Here is a 15,274-nt window from a genome sequence, read left to right as displayed (position 1 = left end):
TGAAATGGCTTCTCGTAATATGAGTTGATCAGTCAGCAGGGGGGTTTTGCTCTCTCTCATTCAGTACCTGTAACAGACAGCCTCCCAGGAAGGTGACTAATAAAGCCAGTAATCTATGCTGGCTTCATTTTTGAAAGAGAGGGGAAAACCCAGATGTGCCAAAAGTTATTAAAGGAGTAGTCCAGCATTCTTTAAAGCCTCAGGGAACCTAAATCTGTGTTTCCTTTCTAACAAAGTAGGTTAATCTTGCTCTTGTTGTAAAGTATGTCCTGTGAAAAAGTCTCCAATACCCACTAAATGACTGATGTATTTCACCAAAACTCTCCTCAATTGATTTAAGTGTTGGGACACCTACACTTTGTCATGATTGCCCCCCCCAGTCCTGTCCATGTGTTCGTGTTGCGTGTGGTTTAGCCCATGTGCGTTTGTTTTGGTTTCCTAGTCCGGCCCCTTGTTTTGGGTACTCTGCCCCTGATTGTCCTCACCCGTGTTTCCACCTGTCCCTTGTTTACCCTTATGTATTTAAGCCCTGTGTTTTTTGCCTGTCTGGTTACTGGTCTTTGTCTGAACTGTCTGGATGTTTGGTCATGTTGATTGTTTATTGTGTGATTCTGGTTTGTCTGTCATGTCTGCCCCACGTTCAATCCGTGTTGGCTTAACAAACCTGGACTGTCTAGACTATTACCCTGGATTTGCCCTGAATAAAAGTCGCTTATCTCCGCATATGCATCTGCCTCCTCGCTCTCCGGCGTTACACACATAGCAGTGCGGGAAAAACTCGAGCATCACAATGCGGACGTGAGCGATTCTGAATCGATTAATAAAAGTCAATTTGATTATGTGAATATTTAATTTGTAACAATGTTGACAGAACGTAAAAGTTAGAAGTGGGTAAGTGCAGTGCCCGGACAGTCTGTGGCAGCACATAACGAAAACACAACTGGATGATCGAGAAATCCGATTAAAAGCTGGGTTAGATCAGGAGTCACTACCCAAGTGTTTAGAAGAGACATTTTGTCCTTTCAACAAAGTCAAACCACCTTGGGAGCCACAACATTTAATGCCCAGTATGCTTCAGTATGTGCTGATGTTCTTGTATACACTAAAAAAATATAAATGAAAATGTAGACTTGCTTTAAGCTTTAGCTCAGCTATAGCCTCTTTCCTTCCATCTCCATCAGGAAACGTTTCCTCATATCTAGAGCAGTTTCTTGTAAAATGTCTCTCAGCATTCGACTGATTTACGAAGCTGAAGTCGCTTCTCATTCCCCAGCTTCTCGTTCGAATTTTCCCGTTCCACCTTAAATTCTGCATGAGGCACTGAATGTAACTGCTGGAACGAGAAAGTTCAAAAGAGAAGCGACTTCATCTCCACAACTTATTAGAGAGAGACAGTCTCTAATTGCAGATTTAACATACCAGAAAACCAACTGCACACTTTGGAGATTCAGCATCCAGTCTCTAAAATGTTTTACTGACACAACAAACTACCCCCCCTCCCCCCAACCCCCCACCCCCTATACAATGAGACCAAATCCAGAGTTATAAAATCACTAAAGAAAACAGGCAGGACGGCTGTAATGTGCTGCATGGACATCCACTGGATCTTATTCCACCGTTACTGTGCGGCAGCGGTGTCTCATGTCCCCCAAACAAGAGCAGTGAATGAGAGTCTTCCGGTTCACTAACCACATCACTTCCATTTGATTTATTAATAGAAGATATTGGAAGTAAATCCATTATGGATCATTACAAATACTTTGCTTTAAATCTACCAAGTCCTCAGACTGTATAGAAAAGGATGCATCAAGATGCATTGATAATTGTTTTATAATCACATCGTGGCCTCTGAATCGTAATTAAATCGTGAGGTGCCTAGAGATTCCCACCCCTACCTACACATTACACCTACAGGAGCTTTCATGACATCCCATTCTAAACCCATAGGCAATTTTTGCCCATTCATCCAGAAGAGCATTTGTGAGGTCAGACACTGATGTTGGTACAAGAGTACCCGACTGACGATCTCTGTTCTAGTTTGTCCCAAAAGTGTTCGATGGTGTTAATGTCAGGGCTCTGTGAGGGCCAGTCAAGTTCTTCCACACCAAGGTCCCCCAGCCAGGCCTTTATGGAGCTGCTTTGTGCACTGGGGCTCAGTCATGCTGGAACAGAAAAGGTTCTCCCCCAAACTGTTCCACAAAGATGGAAGCATAGAATAGTCCTAAATGTCTTGGACTGCTGAGGCATTAAGATTTCCCTTCACTGGAACTAAGAGTTATAGGTGAATCCCTGAAAAACAACCCTATATCATTATCCCTCCTCTACCAAACTCTACAGTTGGCACAGTGCAGTCAGGCAGGTAACGTTCGTCCATTCACAAAACCCAGACTCGTCGACCAGACTGACAGATAGAGAAGTGTGATTTATCATTCTGCAGAATATGTTCTCACAGCTCCAGAGTCCAGTGGCGGCTGCTTTACACCGCTCCATCTGATACTTGGCATTGTGCTTAGTGATGTAAGGCTTGTGTGCAGCTGCTCGGCCATGGAGACCCATGCTATGAATCCCCTGTTGATGCTGATGCCAGAGGAGGTTTGGAACTGCAGTTATTGAATCAGCAGAGCGCTGGTAACTTCTATGCTCCTCAGCACTCCGTGACCTGCTCTGTAACTTGGTCTGACACTGTGTGGCCGAGTTACTGTGGTTCCTAAATGCTTCCACTTTTCAATAATATCACATTTGATGGGGTAATATCTAGGAGGGAAGAAATTTAACTAACTTGTTATAGCAGTGGCATTACAGCACCACGCTTGAATTCAGCGAGCTCTTTAGAATGACCCATTCTTTCAGTAATGTGTGTAAAGGCAGGCTGCACGGCTAGGTGCTTGATTTTATTCGCCTGTGGCCATGAGACTGAATGAAACGCCTGAATTCAATGATTAACAGGTGTGTCCCAATATTTTGTCTATATAGTGTATTAGAACCATGCCCTCATGTTCTCAGATAGGTCCGATCTCACACACACACACACACTAAGCCGCTTATCCTCCTGGATCACAGGGTAGGTTTTATCTGCATTTTTTATTCCATGTTTTGTTGTATTTTGTTTGTTATATTTCATTATATTTCTAACACTCAGTGTTTTGTATTAAAAATTGTACATTTTTGTATCATAAAAACATGTTTAATGTTTTATACTGTTTTCTCTCTAACATTATGTCTATCTGCTGTGTAGCATACAGACAGTAACCACAGACAATCACTTGGACTTATGAAGGCACAGAAAAACTGTTGATTCAAACCCACATATGATAGAGGCTGGAGGGCAATGCTGAGTCACCGGCTCATTGACTTCTATTATAAATATACTTAAAATCAATGTTTCTCTTTAAACACCTCAGTGTCACTGCTGGACTGAAAATAGTCCACCAATCAAAAATATCCAGCCGACAGCGTCCTGTGACCGCTGATGAAGCACTAGAGGATGACCAGCACAAACTGTGCAGCAGCAGATGAGCTCACGTCTCTGACTTTACATCTACAAGGTGGACCGACAAGGAAGGAGTGTCTAATAGAGTGGACAGTGAGTGGACACAGTGTTTAAAAACTCCAGCAGCACTGCTGTGTCTGATCCACTCACTCCAGCGCAACACAAATTAACACACCACCACCACATCAGTGTCACTGCAGTGCTGAGAATGACCCACCACCCAAATAGTACCTGCTCTGTGAGGGTAAATGGGGGTCCTGACCACTGAAGAACAGTGTAACAGAGTATCAGAGAAACAGATGGACTACAGTCTGTAACTGTAGAACTACAAAGAGCAGCTATACAGTAAGTGGAGCTGATAAAGTGGACAATGAGTGTAGAAACAAGGAGGTGGTCAGAATGTTATGGCTGCTGTGTTTGTTCTGAGCATGTTTTAAATGGACTGTATATAATTTACAAAAGATTTTCATCCATGCAGGTGAGCAAGCAAATCAACATTTATAGGTATGTTTTTGTGTTTAAACACTATTTTTTCATTCTATCAGTTGATAACAAGAAAGCTGCAGTTGCACTGGCCATTGTGTCACTGCAGGGGGGCTTTCCCATTTCCCTTTCGCCCCTGTGACGGTCAGACAGATTTGCAGATGCTCGCAGATAAGATACGGTGACTTTAATTATCCACTCAGTCCAAAGAACCAAACACAACTCACAGTGTAAGATCCAGTCCAGTAATCGAAAACATGAAACCATCCGAAAAAAGGGCAACAGTATCCAGGGGGCGAAAACACAAATCATACACGGGAAAACTCGTCCAAGGTTCGATACACGAAATACACAGAATAACAGAATCAGGGAACGCTCAGTGATCGTCTAAATACTTCGCAACGTTCTCAACCTGAGTCCCTGCTTAAATATAGTAGAGGACGAGCATCAGGTGAAAGGAGTTCAATAATCAGGCGACTGAGAGCGCTGATAGGTGCATGGGGAAACCACGTGACCTGTCTGAGAATCCTGGGGGTTGGAGTTTTCAAAGACCGAGCCCCCTAGCACGTGATCGATCATGTGGTCTCCCCTAGCACTCTGGGAGATGAAGTCCAGCTCCTTTGCAGAATGCATGACAGCCCCTGGCGGCACGGTGGCGTGGTGGGTAGCACTGTCGCCTCACAGTGAGGAGGGCCTGGGTTCGATTCCCCGGCCGGGCGACCAGGGTCCTCTCTGTGTGGAGTTTGCATGTTCTCCCCGTGTCTGTGTGGGTTTCCTCTGGGTTCTCCGGTTTCCTCCCACAGTCCAAAGACATGCAGTCAGGCCAATTGGACATGCTAAATTACCCCTGGGTGTGAGTGTGTGTCTCTGTCTGTCTGTCTGTCTGTCTGTCTGCCCTGTGATGGACTGGCGACCTGTCCAGGGTGTATCCTGCCTTCCGGCCGAAGACTGCTGGGATAGGCTCCAGCATCCCCCCGCGACCCTGACGGAGAAGCGGCTTAGAAAATGGATGGATGGATGGATGGATGGATGGATGGATGGATGGATGGATGGATGGATGACAGCCCCTCATTGCTCACTCGCTGCTCAACTGACAACATTCTACGCAGCCAGGTTGGCCAGGTTAATCTGATAACACAGTTACAGTTGGTTAGTGTAGTGGGTAACACCTCTGCCTTCTACGCTGTAGACTTGGGTTCAATCCCCTACCAGGGTAAACACCCTACACTATACCAATAAGAGTCCTTGGGCAAGACTCCTAACACCACCTTCGCCTACCTGTGTAAAATGATCAAACTGTAAGTCGCTCTGGATAAGAGCATCTGCCAAATGTAAATACATGAGATGCCTATTTTATTTGATCGTATTAATTAAAAATAGTTGTGTTGACTTCTGTTCTGCTGGTTTAATGGCCAATAGGGAGTTCAGAGATGAGAAAAACCCAGATATGCTGGAAAATGTTAAGCGAGTAATCTAATCTGTGTTATGTGAAAACTCTTAATAAAGAAGACTTTTCAAGGGTTCTTTAGTGAAGAACCATCAACACCCAAAGCACCCTTTGCATTGTTAAAGGGTTCTTTGCATCGTTAAACGGTTCTTCAGATTAACAGAGAATGTGTTGAAGACTGGCTCCATATGGAACCTTTTTGAAAAGGGTTCTATTTAGCACCGAAAAGGGTTCTGCCATATGTTATGTCAAACTTGTGACAACAGAAGCCCTTTGTGGTACCATAGAACCATTTAACAATGCAAAGTGCCCTTTAATCGTGCAAAGGATCCTTTGTTTGCTCATGGTTTTATACAGAACCATTTCATTTGCTGAAGAACCCTTGAAGGATTGTGTAGCGGTACAGCCAATTACAATAGACTACACATTTAAAAAGATGGTTCTTTAGTAAAGAAAATGGTTCTTTGCATCATTAAAGGGTTTTTCAGACTGATGGCGAATGTGTTCTTTTTTTAAAAAGGGGGTTCTACATAGCACTACAAAGGGTTCTTCTATTGTTACAGGCCTGACATCATAATAACAGAAGAACACATTTTGGCCCTGTATAGAACCATTTTCAAAAAGAACCATGAACAGTAGATTCTCCATCAATGTGAAAAACTCTTCAATGATGCCAGGAACCCCTTAATCATGAAAGGATTGTTAGTGTTTTCATGGTTCTTTATAGAACCATTTTCTTTGGTAAAGAACCTTTGAAAACGTGTGTAGTGTGCAGCCAATTACACTAGACTATAAACTTAAAAAGATGGGTTCTTTAGTAAAGAAAATGGTTCTTTGCATGTGAAACTGTTCTTCAGATTGATGGCGAATGTGCTGTGCATGGTTCCATAAAGAATCTTTTTAAAATAGGTTCTGTATAGCACCAAAAAGGGTCTTTAATTGTTACAGGCTTGACATCACAACAATAGAAGAACTCTTATTGGTCCTATATAGAACGCTTTTTAAAATGGTTCTATATAGAGGCATCTACAGCACGTTCTGCGTCATTCTGAAGAACCCTATAACAATGCATAGAACCCTATAATCATGCAAAGGGTTTGAGTGTTCATGCACCATACACCACTCATTTCTTTACTAAAGAACCTTTGAAGAACCATCGTTTTTAAGAGCGTATAAGTTGCTTGCACTTAGAAGAAAGAGCTGCTGAAGAACTGATCCGCCTTATGAAGGAAGCTGAAAGGCAAGTGCTGATACAATCCAGGGAGAGGCGTCCAGCTGCCATACGCTACACATGCAGCAGATAGAGATTAGGCTGAAGAACGCAGTAGTCCGTATTAGTGTCCACTCTCATTCATTGACATTAGCTGGGAAAAGAAGAAGAATCACATCTAAATTCCCTGATAATAGTCACAGAAACAGATTAGTTCCATTTTTATCCCCCTCTCAAGGCTCGTCTACTGTTCTAAGCTGGGGTGGAGGGACGGAGGAAGGGCTAATGCATTTTTAGACTGACTAAGCCGCCTATCTAATGAACCCCAGCAGTATAGGCAGAAGAAAATGATTTTTGGCACTGGGTGAATAGCCAATCTAACTGCATTAGACAGACCACATCCACGGCTAATTCAGATGAAATTTTTATCCTTGTAGAGAGCCAGAGGCATAGTTCCCTCTCTCCATGCAGATTTTCCTATTTCTGTCAGTTTCCCACCTCAGCAGGAAGATGGTCCTGCTTAAGTCTTCCAGGAATACTGCTTCACTGCAGTGTTTGGAAACTACACATAACAGGAACTTACGTTTAGGTGTAGCAAGTGTAACGGTGGGGAGCGATGAGGAGGGGGATGCATGCGCAGAGAAAAGCAAGATTTATTCGCGGGCAATTCCAGGGTCGTGGTCAGTCCAGGTTCAATGAGCCAACACAGAGAAATGGAGGGACAGGCATAACGAAATAAATATGGACTGAAACACACAACGGAGGCTGGAATAACAAAACACTAGCATACAAAACACTTCCAACAGCACAAACAATACATCCAAAGACAAACACAGGGATTAAATACAAACAGGGATAATGACAGGATAGAGGTGGCAGCAATCAGGGGCGGAGTCAGAAAACAAACAGGACCAGGAGGTAAACACAAGCACATGTAGGACTGGAAGATAAAGAGACACACATGGAAGACTGGGAGGGGCCAATCGTGACAGTAATGTCCAGTTAGAGAAAATTTTCATGATTCACTGTAAACTGAAGTTATAGAAACAGCTTATAGTCAACAACTGAATGACAAATCAAATAAAGTCCATCCATCCATCCTCTAAACCGCTTCTCTGTCAGGGTCACAGGAGCCTATCCCAGCAGTCATCGGGCGGAAGGCAGGATACACCCTGGACAGGTCGCCAGTCCATCACAGGGCAGAAAGACAGACACAGACAGTCACTCACACCCAGGGGTGTGACTGCATGTCTTTGGACTGTGGGAGGAAACCGGAGAACCCGGAGGAAACCCACGCAGACACGGGGAGAACATGCAAACTCCACACAGAGAGGACCCCGGCCGGGGAATCTAACCCAGGCCCTCCTCGCTGTGAGGCGACAGCGCTACCCACCACGCCACCGCACCACAACGCTCAACAACATTTCAGCAATATTTACTGTCAGTTTTCTCTTTTTAGAGCAGATATGAAATAACTTCCCTCTGACTCACTTTCTTCTCTGACTGCTGTTTCTCGCCTCATCCATCCCCTGTGTGTGAGTCACTCAGTGCTCATCATAATGCACAGATCTGATTAGCTGAGTAGCGTCATGTGATATTTACAACCCATGTGATTGGTCTTTGAGTTTGCCAGGCTGCTAAAGCTACCGCAAAGGCTAGAAAAGTTAAGCCGATAAAAACAGGACCACCCCAGCGAAATTAAATAATTCTCCATAGTTTATCAGTTATAGGTCCACACGGGACAGCGTCTGAGTCCAGATTCGGCCTACGGTCCGCCTATTAGTGACCTCTGTGCTAGAACATCATCCATACATTACAGTTTTTTTTACATTGATGTTTCACTAATAACTGATGTAACTTTTATTGTTATACATTTCAAATAAAGGTGACACAACTATCTGTTTAATATGACACTACTGCAAACCAACAAAGAAAACATCCTTATTTTAATAAGCATTTTAAATGATGTGTCCTCAAACTTTTGAGGTGCAGTGTATGCAAGTGCAGAACTTCTGCAAGACACAAAACCTCTTATATGAAGCAAAAGACTTTTTTAGCTGTGAACTGCCTGAAAACATCGGCCCTGATTTCCTTTGTAAATCTGACATTTCCTTCAGTGCGCCTGACCTTCGAGCCTCAAAGGAGAGTCCAGAAAGGTCATGGCCTGGGCTGAAAAGGCAAAGTGGGGTAACTGTGCCAGCAGAAAGGAGCGGGAACAAACCCCACCTTGTGAAGTGGAATTTTTTTTTTTAAATTGCTTTTTTTTTTTATTTGAAACCCAACCCATTGCATTCCTGATGTAGCCCTTGGTCCACAGCCTCACCCGTGGCTCCACGGCCTGTTATTTTGTTGATGGAAGGCCAAAGAATTCTATGTTGGTTGTGCTCTGGAACATGCAGTCCCAGCATGCCGTATTAGCTGTAAACAGTAACACGCTTTTGAACACAACACTATTGATTCTTTGACTCTGACCGAGTCAATGAGCAAAACCTCAAACCCTCGCAATCCCCAGAGTCTCATCTGAGAACTTACACTCCCTTTGGGAGCAGAGACACTTTATCATTTAATATCAGTAAGTCAGCCTAAAGTTCTCCGGCTTTTAGGCGTAGACTGATGAAGTAAGTGATCCAAATACATTCTAGCAGCCAAGATGTGTTTGGTGTCTGGAGCCTTTGCAGAAGAATAAATTGTGATGGAGGACAACATGAAAGTTTACAAAGAGGAAGGAATGTTTCTGCGCAGCGTCCTGTGGGCAGCGTCCTGTGACCACTGATGAAGGACTAGAGGATGACCAACACAAACTGTGCAGCAGCAGATGAGCTGTCGTCTCTGACTTTACATCTACAGGGAGGACTGACAAGGTAGGAGTGTCTAACAGAGTGGACAGTGAGTGGACAGAGTGAACTCCAGTAGCACTGCTGTGTCTGATCCACTCACACCAGCACAAAGCACAACACATACTAACACGCCACCACCACATCAGTGTTACTGTACTGCTGAGAATGATCCACCACCCAAATTCTACCTGCTCTATGGGAACCCTGGGTGTCCTGACCACTGAAGAACAGGGTAAAGGGGGGCTAAGATTCCTTAATGCATTGAGTCCCACCACCACACTAAGAGTTAGTTGAATGTAATTTACTGTCCATACAGTAAAATGAGATGTAAAGCAATAAATGCTTAAACAACAGATAATTTTAAAAATATGTGTATATAAAGTATATATGAAATATGCCTCAGTGTCAAAGCAGTTAATGACCAAACAGATAAAGTGAGGTCATTTATATTTTGGCTGTCTAGAAATGAGGCATTTTAAAAAGTACAAATTAGTAAAATTAGTACACTTTTTCTACAATAAAAAAAAAAAACAGGGGCTTTTATTTTGAAAAATGTGTCTCAGTACAATGACATAGTGGTCCTAATGAATATCATGTAAAACATGTATACTTTATAAATGTTGATTTTAAACATTCAGTGGACACAGTATGAAGTGTTTATGTGAGATGTTATGAATGCGTTCTGTAGACACTCTTCAACTAAAGTATTACTGAAAGAACAGTAAGGGTGCCTTCACACTAGACAACACAAGGGCCGAGTGGTAGACGCAGGCAGATCTTGTCCGTCTAGAGGGTGTGTACATGGCTGGAGCGGGGCGGAGTTTGTACAGTTTGAAATCAGTGGGAAACGAAACATTTGGACCAGAAACAAAGAAAAATGGGTCATCGAAAGAAAAATTTTACAGAAAATTACAGAGCCCACGACCCTGAGGGAGAAGCAGCTTAGAAAATGTGTGTGTGTGTGTGTGTGTGTGTACAGAGCCAAGCAGACAACAGCCACGAAGGCAAAAAGTCATATCAAACTGGGAAAGACTACAGTGTCGCTACTGTCCTCCAGCTTGGATTTTCATCCACACATTTCTATTAGTTGACATGCCTCCACTTCAGAATCCGCTGCAGCAACAGTTGAACTGGTTTGAACTTTTTCAACACTCGATGAAGCCCCTTTTTTTCAGTGCACACAGCAACAGTGAAAAAAAAAAGAAGTAGGCTGCGAGTGCCAGACGTGTCGAGGATGATCGACGGCATTCGGAGACAGATGGAAAACTGTGTAAATTGACTTTCTCATCAAGCGTTTTCCAATAATCAGACAAGACATTCATCTGTCTAATTGAGGAATGCTGATGTCCGATCCACATTTTGCCTTGTAGTGCACGAAAGCTCTGGTTTCCTTGTTTATTGCTTTCTTGGTCATGATATTGGCCGCGATTGAGAGTGTGGCAGGACTGCGGCAGATCTAAGGCCTGTTTAATTGAAGTCTGTTTTGTGTAGCAGAGCTCAGAGGCTACTGCTGAGAATGCCATTAGACCCATTTACTGCAGCTCTTAATCCAGCTCTGATGCATCTCCATCACAACAAATTACTGGCTTCAGAGGAGGTAAAACCGAACTGCATCGAGCAAGAGGTCTTTTAAAGTGCTAGAGTGCTAGAGCACCCTCTTTTAGTTTTATAGTGTACTTTTATAGGAAACATATAAAGTCTTAATTATCTGGACATTCACTGACTAATTTCAAGTGCTGTAATGGTGCATTAAATCCTATTGGCAAAATGCTTGGGAAATCAAGTCATTTTGTAGTCTAGATCAAGCATCATCACCAGAAAATCAGCGCTTTATTTCTAAAACTACCATTTAGATGATGCGCACAGGAGTAAGTATGTGCAGTGATCTGTAATGAGAGCTGATAAATGCATCATATTGACCTTAAGGGCATTAAATCCCATGGCAAAATCAATACTGCATTGACTGCTTTAAGCACTCGTTTACCAATACCCAAAACTGCATAGACTACAGGCCAAAATGATAGAATAGGCTAATGGCAAATGTATGGAAGCAAGAAGTGGTTTTAAGATTTCAAAAGTCAGCTCTTTTGCCAAATGTCAAGACATGTTTAGCGTATTGATTAACCAAAGACTTCCAGAACATTCTATTATTCCAGCACAATGGAAGTCTCATGAGCAAAATCTCAAAATAAGAACATCTAGGGGCAGGCATGAGAAAGTTTGGGCTACATTTTGGTGGGAGCGCAGACTTATTTGAGTGGGAGCAAATTTATTCAGTTATCTATCCAGAGCCTTTCGGAAAATTGTTCTACATATCACTAAAAAAGGTTCGTCTATTGTGATAAGCTTGACATCATATCAGTAGTAGAGCCCCATTGTGGTGCTATGTAGAACCATATACATGTATATAGTATATACTGCTAAATTTCCTTTGGGATCAATGAAGTATCTATCTATCTATCTATCTATCTATCTATCTATCTATCTATCTATCTATCTATCTATCTATCTATCTATCTATCTATCTATCTATCTATCTATCTATCTAACACATTCTCCATCAATCTGAAGAACCACTTGACCAAGGAAAGAACCATTTAAACTAGCTGGCTAACTACTGCTAACAAACTATGCTAGAGCAGACAATTAGACAAGTAGAGCTGCTCGATCTGCTACTGTAAAAGAAACAAGAAAGATACGGACTGTATGTGGACTACATTTCCCATGAGGGCAGATGTGATGGAAAATGTCACCAGCATTATCATCAAAACCATTTATTCTACTGGGTCACTGAAGCCTCTCCCTGCACTCACTGGGCAGAAGGCAGAAAACACCCTGCACAGGTCTCCAGTCCATCACAAGGCAGACAGAATCACAATTAAGTTTCTCCAATTGGCTTGACAGCAGGTTTAGGATGGATGGATGGATGGATAGGTGGAAGGATGGATGGATAGATATTGGACTATGGGAGGTAACCCGCGCAGATTCTGGGAGAACATGCAAAATCCACACAGAAAGGACTCTGGTGGCCCGGCCTGGGAATCAAAACCCAGAGCCATTCTTGGGTTTTATTACACACTTCTATAACCTATGAATAGCTCAGCCAGTTTGCAATGAAGTCCCTGTAGTTACTGAATAATAATAAGTATGTGGTAAGTCTGGGATTTTAAGGGGTTCATTTAAATCACAGATTCCCTCTGTTTAAAAGCAATATGAATTAAGAACATAGGTTTTGGTCAAATTTAACAACCACAAGCTATCGCAACACACTGTTAAAAAGCAGATGTGTTGAGAGTGAATTATTGATTATTGAGGGGTGACAATTCACCCCCCCCCTACATATCAGTATAGCTTACTAAGGCCTTTGCATTCCAGTGCTTGCAAGGTCTCTTCTACCTCATCTACAGCCTTGACTTTCAGACATCAAACTCTTGTTCTGTATCAATAAGCAAATTACTGTCCGTTTTCTCTTGAGAGGAATCTAATTTACTGAAGCTTCAGAACGTTTGTCCTGTGGTGCGTACCCCGAGCACAGCTGTTTCTGGTACTAGTTATTATTTTCATCTGTACTAATTAATTTTCTCTTTGTATCTTTGACCTTTTTTGCTGGTGTAGTGAAGCATAATGAGGTTTCTGGCCAGCGTCACGCTCCGCTGTACGTCGGCCAGATTCTACCCAGGAGTCCTAACAGCGTCTAGTTCTGAAGCTTGTGTTGGAGGTAAGCAGCTCGCTGTTGAGTGACACCTCGTCCTGTAACTCGATTAAAGGAGGCGAGGTTCCGACTGGCGAATCACTTTCTAATTCGGTTTATTAATCTGTGTGTACACGTTCTGCAATGTCAGGCTGCAGATTCTCTATTACTCACCACACCTGAGGAAACTGACAGGGCCGGTAATGAGATTTTGTGCTCCCGACTCACTTTAAGGGGTGTGAGGCTTGGCTGGGGAACGAACGCACTTCAAACAGTCCAAATGAAGCAGAGAGGAGTTGTCATTGCAGTACATGTTGAACAGCAGCGCGTGGTGCACCACTGCGATGCTTTCGGTCCTTCTCTACTTGGATTTTACTGTTTAGACAAGACAGTAACACATGATCAGACATACAACATATGATCACTTATTGAAGTTTCTATCCATTGAAAACTAAGAGCACCAGTGGGCCACCACCCACATAACGTCTGGACAACAGCAGTCCTGAGGGGGAGGCCTGATAAGTTGCACAAGAACAGATGTGCTACAGTCTGTAAATGTACAGTTCAAAGTAGGAACCATAAGTTAGGTTTCAGTTCCAATGTAATTAAATACAATTAATTTTGGAAAAACTCTCCGAAAGCATGAAGAACGAACATGGACTCAAAAGAAAAACCCATTTAAGAACATGAATAAGAACCACAGAGAGGAAGAAAGGAATTCTTCTGAATGGGGAGGAACAACTGAAAGGAATCACGACTCAAAAGGAAACCACTTCAAGAGCATGAAGAGGAACCAGTGAGAGGAACCAACAATAAAAAGAGGGCCTTCCTATAAGCATGAGGAAAAAGCACTAAGCAGAAAAGGAAACCCACTTAGTGAATGAAGAAGCACCACTGACAAGAACCAAGACTCAAATGGAAAACTCTCTAAGAGCATGAGGAAGAACCACTGAGAGGAAACCAGGCCCAAAAGGAAAACCATCTAAGAGCATGAGGAACAGTCTCTGATAGGAACCACGACCCAAAAAGGAACCCCCTTATAGAATGAGGAGGAACCACAGAGAGGAACCAACACTCAAGAGGGTAGCCTATCCTACTCTATTTGTCACTGGGTAGCAAACAAACAATACTAATAAGAGCTATGAGAGTAATAACAGAACAAATGACTAATAAATACTGAATATAAATCAAGAAAACAACGTGAGCCTAATCATTAGACATAATGATTTAGATCAACCAATAAAAAACAGTGTTAGAAATCTATGAAAGGTTATTTAAAAAGTACGAGAATGAGAGTTAAATCCCTGAGGAGCTGTTAGTATGAACAGGTAAGGAACTCCATATGGAGTGATTCAGGTGTTTAATGTCTGGTACTGAACAGTCGAGGCTTTCAGTCTCCTCAGGAGGGCGAGTGGTGAGTACAGTTGAGGTTCCTGCCACAGCAGGAGAGCCAGTGACACACAGGTGGCTCCACTATATTGGAGTTCAAATGGTGAGAAGGTTGCTGTTTCTGCAAAAATGGTAAGCATACACAGTACTGTGCAAAAGACAGAGACCACCCCTAATATATTTCATTTTCAGTAAAAAGTCATTAGGTACATGTTTATTCATTCATTTTTACAGCATGAAGGAAAAAGGTTCTTCTTGATCAGCTACACGTCCTTTCAGACCCACAGAGCTGAGCGGTCTTCTCACAGTGGAAGGATGGACAGAAACACCTGTGGATGTTTTCAGATCTGAAACAGCTTGATTTTCTCCTCTCTCTCAGAGATCAAAGCTTTAAGTGCTGTTTATCTGAGGGGGAGTGTTTTGGTGTCTACCAGCTCTTCCAGGTGGCTGTTAGGAGCCCCATTTTCTCTGTAGCTTTAAACAATTTTGAAATCTCCTGTGTTTTTTTTTCACTTATGTCCCTTTGACTTTCCCCTTCTCTATGCAAGTTGATTATCCTATGTCTAATCTGCTCTGAGCATCTTCTGATAATGAATAACTTGTCCTTAATGGCCTTTTTGATTGGAAATTCAGTAAATAAAGAGTGGTCTCTGACTTTTACACAGGATATGGAGGGTTACTGAATTATAACTACCAAAAACAATTCCTGTAATGGCTTTACATGTTT

The sequence above is a fragment of the Pygocentrus nattereri genome, chromosome 6 (genome assembly GCF_015220715.1).
Source record: "Pygocentrus nattereri isolate fPygNat1 chromosome 6, fPygNat1.pri, whole genome shotgun sequence".
In the NCBI taxonomy this organism is placed as follows: Eukaryota; Metazoa; Chordata; class Actinopteri; order Characiformes; family Serrasalmidae; genus Pygocentrus; species Pygocentrus nattereri.
The sequence above is the reverse complement of the archived record's forward strand: the minus strand, read 5'-3'. Positions refer to the sequence as shown.